This window comes from Dipteris shenzhenensis, chromosome 27 (assembly GCF_047967505.1).
Source record: "Dipteris shenzhenensis isolate YYH24624 ecotype China chromosome 27, Dip_SZ_1.0, whole genome shotgun sequence".
Classification (NCBI taxonomy): Eukaryota; Viridiplantae; Streptophyta; class Polypodiopsida; order Gleicheniales; family Dipteridaceae; genus Dipteris; species Dipteris shenzhenensis.
The window spans coordinates 12,363,626-12,374,861 of record NC_141622.1 but is presented as its reverse complement, the minus strand read 5'-3'; positions in this window follow the sequence as shown (position 1 = coordinate 12,374,861).

The following is an 11,236-nucleotide window of genomic DNA, read 5'->3' as shown; positions in this document are numbered from 1 at the left end:
CATCATCTGGCACATCCGAGAGACTATAGTATTGCTTAAAGTGTGAAGGTATATGCGCACCCTCACCACCCTCCTCATCCTGTCTCAAGATTTTGTGTAAATATAAGATCTTGTCTCAAGGTTTCGTGTCATAATGATATCCAATATTAATCACGAATTGAAATAGCATTGACTTACCGATGATCCATCACCACGTGCAACACCAACGGTGGGTATTGGTTTGGGCTCCTCCCCATACATCTGCAAGTGGCACATGACAATACGATGTTGATGTCGTACTTCTCGCTTGCAATGAGTACAATGACAATACAACCTCTCCGTAAGCCACTCTGCACTCTCGAGCATTGGCGCATCATCTGACGAGCTTCCACTCGTCCTTTCCATCTGCACACTTCCAAAATCACAACATGAGCTGCAAGGAAATCTATTAAGATCCAAAAAATAGCCACCCAGGAGCTCCTTTTCTCTCTTCTGACAATAAGTGCCTTGAACCGTCGCTATAGAGCGACGGTTTGCCCTGTTGCGATGCTTTGCTCTATTTCATCGCTATATAGCGATGGTTTTGGATATAAATGTCACTATATAGCGACTGACCAGTGTTGCTATATAGCGACGTGGGGGGCTTAAACCTGAAACCCCGCGCGATGCCATCTTTCACATCTCTATTGCGGGAAAAGCAAAAATCTCTCCTCCCACCTTATATTCGACAACCTCGCTTTCCTCTTCTCTATTCCCCACTCCTCACCCCTACCCAGCCCCTCTCCCAACATTTGTGCTCCCTCTCCACCCTTCTCCCTCTTTGCTTGTGTAAAAGGAAGTTTTTCAAGAAAGTGAGTCTCTTTAAGCAATGTAGGTTCATTTTTTGTGAGATTTTGTTTTGTGAGCGTTGAAGCATGTTTGTCCTTGTTGCTAATGCTATGTGCTAATTTTCATAATTGATTTTTACAGGTTAAGGACAAAAAATGAGATTTGGTGAAAGAAAGAAGACTCACCTCTTCTCTTTTTAGTATTTCTCTTCCTCCTCTTTCTCCTTGTTTGTAGGCTTATGCTTGTCTTCTCAATCCAATCCCTTTGAGAAGTTGCTTCTCTAAACTCCTCCTTCATCTAACTAGTTATCTGAAAAATGGTATGTTTCCTCTCTTTTGTAGGGCAAGTCCACGAAACACCGAGTGGGACTTTTTCAGGTAAAAGAGTGCTTCCTCTTTTTTCCTTTTGTTATTTTCATTATTTGCATTGGCTTGCATCTAGCGCCTTATGCGCTAGCTACTGCACTGATGGGCGTAGGAACCCTCTCTTCCCCTCTCTTCTCTTATTCCCTCTTCTTTCCCTCTTTTCCTCTTTTCCTCTCTCTTTCCCCCCCTCTTTCCCTCATATGCTCATGCATCAGCATAAGCATAATATTTCTCTCTTTTTCTGTTATGCATATGTTTTTCCTTCTCTTATGCTTATGCTCTTGTCCCCTCTTCTTTTTCCCTTCTTTCAATCTCTTTTCCCCTCCTCCTCTTATTTTTCACTCTCTTTTTTCCTCTCTTTTTCTCCTCTTTTCATAAGCATATGTATTTGCCTATGCTTATGCTTATGCTTTCTCTCTTTTTCTCTTACGCTCATATGCTCATGCATAAGCATCAGCATATGTTTTCTTTCTTTTTCTCTTATGCTTATGCTTTTCCCTCTTCCTTTTTTTCATGCTTATGCTCTTTTCCTCTCTTCTTTTTCTCCTCTTCCTTTTCTTTTTCTCTCTTCTTTTTCCCCTCTTTCTCTTTTTCCCTCCTTTCCTTCTCTTCTTTCTTCCCTCTTTTCCCCTCTTCCTTCTCTTATGCTTGTGCTTTTTTCCCCTCTTCTTTTTCCTCTCTTTCAATCTCTTTTCCCCTCTTCCTTCTCTTCTTTTTCCCTCTTCTTTTTCCCCTCTTTCAATCTCTTTTCCTCTCTTCTTTTTTCCCCTCTTTCAATCTCTTTTTCCCTCCTTTCCTTCTCTTCTTTTTCCCCTCTTTCAACCCTCTTCCTTCTCTTCTTTTCCTCTCTTCTTTTTTCCCTCTTCTTTCTCTTCTTTTCCCGTCTTCTTTTTTCCCTCTTTTAATCTCTTTTTCCCCTCTTTCAATTTCTTTTCCCCTCTTTCAAACATATGCTTTCTCTCTTTTTCTCTTACGCATTTGTTTTTTCTTCTCTTATGCTTATGCTTATGCATGAGCATATGTCTTCTTCTCCTTCTCCTTCTCCTTTCCTTCTCTTCTTTTTCCCTCTCTTTTTCTCTTCTTTTCATAAGCATATGCCTATGCCCATGCCTATGGTTATGCTTATGCTTATGCTTATGCTTATGCATGAGCATATGCTCATATGCATAAGCATAAGCATATGCTTTCTCTCTTTTTCTCTTATGCATATTTGGTTCTTTTTCCCTCTTTCAATCTCTTTTTCCCTTTTCTTTCTCTTCTTTTCCCCTCTCATTCTCTTATGCTTCTCCTTCTCTTTTGCTTCTTATGCTTTCCCTCATATGCTTTTCGCTTCTTACCCGCTCTTGTTTTTTGTGTTTTGTTTTTGTGTTTGTGTCTACATTTGTCCAATCCCCCCAAATTAGACATGGGATCATGTTGCATGTCTGACGAGTATGGAAACGCTCGTAGGAGGAGACATCATGATGTCTATTCTCCAGAGGACTTTGATTCCACTCAGGTGACACCTCAGGGGCCTACGCCTACGACTAGCCTTGGCCCAACTCCTCTCAGATGTAGCACTGTGACTACCCCTCGGGGAACTCCTTTGCTAGTAGTACATGGCTTTGTCGGGAGTCCCGACGAGTCTGTCGCACAGATGATCGATGAGGAGGCAGCGAGATTCTTCTCTTTGCTATCCCAAAGGACCTCAGCAAATCTCTCTCCTACATCGACGGTTGGACCTACTGTCCAACCGTCCCCTCTAGCCCCTTTGACTAAGGGGTCATCACCTGGGCATGCCCATCATAAGAGAAGGAAGAGTAGGAGGGGTTGCTTATGTTGTGCTGACTCGGGAGATGTAGACGAGTCAGCACACTCACATCCCTACAGGTCTCCACTTGGTCTCGAGACCCAGTCCCTTGCCCTCTCCTACTTCCATTGCTACTCCTCGCTCCGGAAGTGCTAGCACAAACACCACTCGCTCTGACTCTACCACTACCATGAGTCCTCCTTACCCGGTCAAGACCTGTCTTATCAAATCGTGACTGCTAGAGAGATAATAGAAGATAAAAAGGGCATAGCAGTGATGGCCACCATGAGGCAGTTGATGAGCCACCACTTTAGGAGTGGCATAGCCACTACTGACTGGCGGTACCAAGATGACCAAAAGAAGCAGGTAGTCATCGATGAATTGAAAAGAAAATACCCTAATCCCCCAAATTGGGAGTTCAATGAGAATTACATGTGAGAGCGCATGGGTTTGGTCTTGAAGCATCGTAGGTCAACCTTGCGTACTTCCATCGCAAAGGGGAAGGCTAAACCTAGCTGGGCACACAAAGTTGATTGGAAGTTTTTCAAGAAGCAAAACATGGACCATCCCGAAATGTTCGAGGGTCAGAGGAGGGATGCGAGGAGACGGCTGGACTCCGTAGGTACTTCACACTTACAGACGTAGAGACGAGATGCGTGTTTTGCGTAGAAACAAAGCTGTGGTTTATTGAGCAGGAGGCATTGGGAGCGACGGTCGATTGGGCTGAGGTGGTTGCTTGCACAGTATAAGTCTACTCCTACTTGTAATCTCACTTTTTAAACTGCTTTATTCTTTAAGTTCCAATCTAATTTCCAATTAATATGGTTTCACTCTTAGAATCAAAGCTCGAACGTCCCATCAGCGGAGGTGAGCGGTGATGATAAGGGATTAGGCTTACACAGCTTTGATGAGGGCCAGGGATCAGGCGCAACTAACAAGGGCCAGGGATTAGATGCAGCTCACGAGGGCCAAGGATTAGGCCAGTAAGTTGAGGACGAGGACACGGATGACGATTCGGATGAGCAGTAGTAGTAGTTTGCATATACTTCGCCATATATATGCTTTTGTATATCGGCTCATTTGAGTGATTTTGTATCACCCTTTTCGAAAGGGAAATTTCATAACAAACAATGTTGTATATCTTCAACATGTATATGCTTCTGTCGCTCGGTTCATTTGAGCGATTTTGTATCACCCTTTCTACAAGGAAAATTTTGTAATAAAAAACATTCTTTTGTAATTACTAAAAAAAAAATGTTAGTGGGGCAAAACAGGGCTTGTTGTGGCCCTATTTAGCCCCACTAATGTTTTTTTAAAGCTTCTGTTAATCGTCGCTATATAGCGACGTTTACCAGTGTCGCTATATAGTGACGTTTACTAGTGTCGCTATATAGCGACGTTTATTAGTGTCACTATATAGCAATGCTTATATAGCGACCATTCTTTTTCGACGCCTATTGCGACGTAAATAACAACCTTTGCGCCCGTCAAAAAAAAACTTTTGAGTGTAAAAAAGGTTAGTATTTTCATTGGAAAAGGACCTATGCCTTGTAGTGAGAATTCAATCCTTTGAGCAATTTGTAAAGCATCATGCAACGTTTTAGGACCCTGATCTTGAGTTCTCTGCGAAATATCAGATCTGAGACGAGGCCACAAGAAAAACGGTTTCAAATCTTCCAACATGTTACTATCTACATGCAATAGCAAATGACTTAACTTGACACCAAATTGCGACACCGTTTCATTGGACAAGTGTGTCAAATCCTGCAATTGGGTTAATGCACTCTTCACCGTATCTGTGTTCCCAAACGCCGAATAAAGAGCCAAACAAAGATGTGGCCACGACACTTTCACTTGACCATCCAACTAATGGTACCAAGCAGCAGCCAACGCTTGAAGAGCCGGCTTAATTTCTTCGACCTTTTGCTGATCCGATCATCGATGATAATCTGCTAGATTATCAAAATGGTCCAACCACATATATTTATCTTCATTCGGTGAACCAGCAAACCCCTTCGATCAAACCTTCGCATCATTTCTAGGACATAGATGTGAAGCAGACATTGAACTCGACGCCAAATTAGCCACATTGATATTCGACTGCACGAGTTCTGACAACAAAGTCCCTAGAATTTCTGGAGTGAATTGAAACCCCGTGTTATTCTGTTGATTGGTGTCATGCTCGATCCTCTCCATTTGATCCTTGTTACCCGGCGTCTCCATCGAATTTGTAATAGAGAAATTAAGAGAAACTAAAATGCCTAACTACAAAACAACAGACAAGCAAGAGAAATGATTAAGTCGATGAAGCACCATCATTCCGTTTTATTGATCTCTTCAGAACAACCGTAAGCAATTGCTTACAAAGTCTGTTTAAACTAAGCCTTACATCTGACACGTGTCACACATGTCACGATATTTGGATTTGAGCTTCATATGTGAACAATGTGGAGTTAAAATGCACGATGAGTACCTTACACGTATGAGTGTTCCAATATCATGGGGTGGTATATGGGGAGATAGATTATCATTGCATGGCTTTCAAAAATCCTTCAAAGACCAATTCAAGTGTGGTCATCTGCAACTGGAAAGATATGTATGCAGTGTAGCACTGAAAATGTATCGACCCCATTATGGATCTTGTATGATGGTAGTCTATACACCCTTACCGCTTTGAGCTAAACGTTGAAATGACAACTCAATCTGATGATGAAGTTGTACTTCTTGCAACAACTACAGACCTAGATCTTGCACCTACTGTTGAAAACCATCACTCAATTGACACTGTCCTATGTTATCAACACATCCCCGATGATTGTTTATTCAATACAATAAAGTACTTAGTCAATACTTTTAGACTCTAATATTATCGATGTTGCTTCTTACAGCATTTCTTTCTTTTGATGTATGTTCTCGATGCCAATAAGTTTCAAAATCAACAGTTAGATGCCACCTGGGATGCAAGATTGAAGGATAATATTTCATGACACAATAGTATTTAGGTTGCAGCCAAGGAGCTCTTATGAGCTCTTGTGAGTATAGTCCTATTCATGTATTCGTGTGGAAAATCTTTGCACATCACCAAGGCAATAATTAAACACCACCCCTAACTTTTGCAAGGAGGATCGGGTCTTGATGGACCCTATGTTGTGTCCCATGTTTATATTTTTTTCGTTCTTTTTTTTCTCTTTACGATATTTTTATTAAATGGTGGGATCCAAGTTTTAGTTTAAGATTGTAGTTTTGTGCTCCATGACAAAAATAGAAACTTTGTAATATAGAGAGAAATGAGTGAGGACAATAAGCGAGTCTCTCAAGGTTAAGTACAGAGGCTATCCGCTTTGAAGTAACGTTGCATTTTTCAACTACATGGATGCAAAATTTGTCCTTAAATTTTTTTCGATAGAGCCTCGTAGCCATAGCCAGTGCTTCCGTGCACACATGCACTCTTGTTCCTCTTAATTTTGGCACATATGCTTTGTCTTGTTTATTCTTTGTTTTTGATCTTGGCCTTATGGCATCATTAAGAGACAAACCCAACTTGAACTTATACATTGCCCATTGTTGTAGTCAATACCTCACTTGTGTGTAGATTCAAATAATGCAGGTGATGTAGACATTTTGCATTCTGAATATCTCATCCTACCTTCAAAGTGTAGAAAAGAAGCCTTGAATGCACATGATATAGACATATTACACTAGGTGATCCCCCCCTCTAGGTCATCCTATACTATATCTAGTAGTACCTCATTGCTTATGTTTAACATATAGCTTTAATGTATTCCAAATAAAGATATGAACATGAGATACATTTTCTCATTATTTTATGAGCTATAAAAGTCAAAATACAAATGATAAGTTAATTAATAAGATCCATAAGCAAAATTGTGGAGCTTAAATAAACTATATATAAATTTATAAGAAAACAAAGAATTTTAAGCGTTATCTTACTACGGTAAAAGAAAAGATTATGAGAAGAGAGTATCTTTACGGCTGCTTTGCGTCTTCTTGAATAACCAACGATACTTGGGCACGTAGTATTTTGATGATGCAATTTCTAATCGGAGATCACGTGCATGACCCCCAAAAGTTCAGATCATGTCTTCTTGGGCTATGAAAAATCATTCATTGCACGTTTATTTTCGCAGCCACTGAGACAGACAAGATCACTATTGTGGATGGTGTAACAGCTAAAGATCGAACGGCACGTAAAGCTAAAAAATACACAAATGATAGGATGGATGCAGCGATATGTACCGATGAAATCTGCTACGAAATTCCTCTGGCTAAATACCTGGTGAATGAAAAAGCTTCAAAAACACGAATGATGGGATGGATGCGATAGGCACCAATGAAATCTGTTACGACATTCCTCTGTTAAAATGCATGGTGAAAAAGCTTTAAAAAACACGAATGATGGGATGGATGCGATAGCCAGGAATATACATGTTAAGCAATTCCTTTGCTTAGCCCGCTAGAGTCCAAGATGGCAATCGTGCCTATTCATCCTCGACCAGCTTGTATTGTGCAGGTTGTTACTTCTGTCAGCGTCTTGCAGTGTCCTCGCAGTGTCAACCCCGAGGAGCAGTTGTTTGACATGGACCTTTGCTGTAGATCAAGCTCAACATGTGCTGCTTCTGCTACATCATTTTGCACTGCATTGATCAAATTTTGTAATGTTGCAACCCAATGTTCAAGACCCAATCCAATGTTGTAATATTGCAATCCAATGTTCAAGATTACGGTTTTCTGATACCCAATCTAATATTTTTCGAATCAAACCTAGAATCTTTCGTGATGCTATTGATTCCCAGGAACTGTATGCGAACGATAATTCCCAGAAACTGTATGCAACGTCTTAAAATTGAGGTTTAGGAGCTGTTATTCAACCACAACAGAATATAATTTCTTGTCCAAGATAATCTTTGCAGAAACCTTCTCATGCTAGTGGAGTATTCTTATTCCTTCAGACTGGAAATCAAAGCTCGTAAGGATTGAGCGACAAAACATTGGTTGAATTTCTTATCGGGTAGTCGCTATAAAATATAATCTAGCAAGCGAGTCTTCTACATCTCACACGAAAATCCCATAGACACGTTCGTAATAACCGAGGGCTCTACAGCTACCCAAATCACGTAGTGTTACCCGCTGTAATGTTGCTTTTGCCATACTAAGGTAGGCTTTCGCCCCTCACGTGGAGAAAAAATCTCCAGAACGTTCTCCCTCTCGTCATCAATGATTTATTCTTCTGTTGAAGTCTAAAAAAGTTGTAATATATTGTTTCCATTGATTAGAGATAACCATTACATGCAAGAAGACGTTAGGACCGATGGATCAAAGTAGAGCACTGTAGATCGTTGGATAATGTACAATTCTAAGCAAGGTAAAGAGTGTGGCACAGCATTCACGCGTTAGAGGCCAATGGCAATGTCAGTTTATCGCAGAACAAACGACACTAAATTTTCTTTGTAGATGCATTATTGATCTAAAAGGCGACTGGAGAATTTCAGAGGTCCTTTGTTCGACATGGAGGTGGTTGTAGATCGTTGGATCCTTCACCTGGTCCTCTCAAATGGATCTCAATATTGGTTGATTTACTTCTAGACCGTTGATGGTCGATCTCAAAGTGTTTTGCCTTCTCAGATTCCTGTCAAAGCGTGTCCATTTTGCGTCCATAAGCTGCTTCTTGTGCCATAACAATTAAAAGAGCAGGGAGCATTGCTCTAGGGCAGATTACTATGAGTGCACCAACATATGATAGTTTTGCACGTGGTAGCCTTCCTGTCTTGGTTTATCATCAAAGTTGCGTTGGAAGAAACGCGAGTTGGAAGAAGATCAAGGTTGTAAGGGAGCAACCCAAAAGAAATCAACAGAAAGATCGAAGCACAAACAATGCGGAAGAACTACATTTCCCGGGCCTCCAATTATATTTGAGGTATTAGCCTGTCTTCGGAAACCCAATTCCATGATTCCACTGATGGTCAACCATAGGCAGCGTTATAAAACAATTGAGCTTGACGAAAAAGTGCAAGAGATTTGGCTAAAGTAAGCGGACGTCGGTGACTGCACTCACGTCGAGCAGCATATAAATCTCTAAAGACTCTAAGTGCTTTATTTCCTTCGCATGGCAACCAAGTAAGTATAGAGTCCTTTCTAGATTAACGTAGCAATGCATCGAGAGAACACATGACAATCGTGTTAACATCATTATGATGTCTTAAGTTTAGCAATTAATGCCAAACTTTGGGTAATCAGCTATCTCCATGAGCGGGCTGGTGGTCTTTACCCACCCTTGCAAATACAATTGGAGGATGGCCGCCGGGTGTGGTGCTCATGACACCACCCAATGGTCTGTCATCCACATGTCATTGGTGTAACAGTTGGAGGAGATGGAATTGACCAATCATGTACCAATTAGAGGAGTTGGCCATTGAGCGGGGCGCCTTCATGACACAAATCTTTTGTGTCAATATCTGGGCCCGTCCCTCCTATTGGGCCAGGATTGTATCCCTTTATGCCACCTTTTGGAGGATGGCCGCACCCACGGGTGATGTGAACCTAGCCTAAACACTTCTCCATGACGATGTGAGGACTAATGAAGTAATTGTGGCTCTGTTGTTTTCCAATGTGATTGTCATATCACATATGTCATATTGTACTAGACGTTGCTTAAAGAATTTGATGGGGCATGCGAAGGATACTATGCCTCACATTTCTCCCTTTCCATGTCAATCTCAGGGCAACTGATGTAATTGTGGCTCTTTTGTTTTCCAATGTGACGGTTAGAATGCTTGATAATGAACATCAGCTATGTCAAATTGTACTAGACGTTGCTAAAAGAATTTGATGGGGCATGCGTAGCACACTATGCCCTACTATGTCTCAGATTTGTCATTGATATTTTGTTAAAGGACTAGGATGAGGCATGGCCAAACATTTCAAGTAGGTTCTTTAGTGTCGAATTTCCATTACCACACATTATAAGCGAACCATTGTCTTCTATTAGTCTTAGTATTACATTCTTCAGGCAATCTACTAGTGTTGCTTGTTAGGTTGTCTTTGTATCTTTATTAGTAATTAAAATTTGGCTTAAATACCTTGCATCCAATTGTGTCATACTTTGCAAAATTGTTTTTTCCCTTCAAAATAGTTAGATGTTGACCAACTTAAGGGGTTTAGCTAAGAGAAAAAAGTGTAAATTTGTGTGTATTAAGAAAATGCAAGACACAAAAGATAGACACCATAAAGATGTCAATAGATATGTTGTAGTACCAATAGACAAATATAGATAATGGGATTGATTATTTACATATGAGTTGTAGAAGAATAATTATGTAGGGGAGTGGTGGAAGTAAACGATGCTTTGACTTGTCAATGGAGCAATAATATACCGAGCTTCAAATACCTGGTTATGAGCCATAGCATAGCATCATAACACTCAAGAAGTATTGGTTTTCTACTCCATGAACTTTTTAGAAGGATGTATGCAATCAAATTTGTTTAGTAGCTTGAGTTTATTGCATATTGGTTGGGTCCATAATTGCACCAAAATAAGCATAAACAAGGTTTATTGGAGCAAATTGGGTAAGTATGTATGTGGCTTGTCCCAGGTTGCAATCTAGTTCATGTTAATGCCCTTAAGTTAGCATTCAAATAAGGTATGTCTGAAAACATCCATACTTCCATGATGGAATATGAGTATAAGGCTAAGGGATCTTATTTTTCGTCTTTTTTTTGGGGGGGGGTTGTTTGTCCTTTCCAAGCTTTTGTTATTCATGATTTAAGAAATAGTTCCCTTTTTGCTTTGCCTCTTGCACCATACTTCATACATTATTGATATCAAGGCTACTCAAGCTTTTGTGCTTCGAAGCTTCTATACTTGCACCTTCCATGCTCCAATGCAACAATGTGGCAAGTAAGTTGCCCCATGTGTCTTTCCCATAGTCTCTTTTTTTTAAATATAAGTATGTTGCTCAAACCTCTTGCAATCTACATTTGATAGTTCTACAATTTTGTGTTCATAACCTTTGAAATTCACAATCTATCACATTTTGTATGAGTGAATTTTCTTTTGAAATTATAAATTCTTTAAACTCATTTATATAAACTTGGCCATAATTCTTGAAATCAAAACATACATGTAAGTGAGTTTTCCTTGGTACAAGAACAAGTTAGATAATTGGTCCTCTCAATGATGAAAGCATTTTAAAACGTTCTTACACCTAAGCTACAAGGCCAATTATCACGCTAGAAGCAAGAAAACTAGAGGCTATGA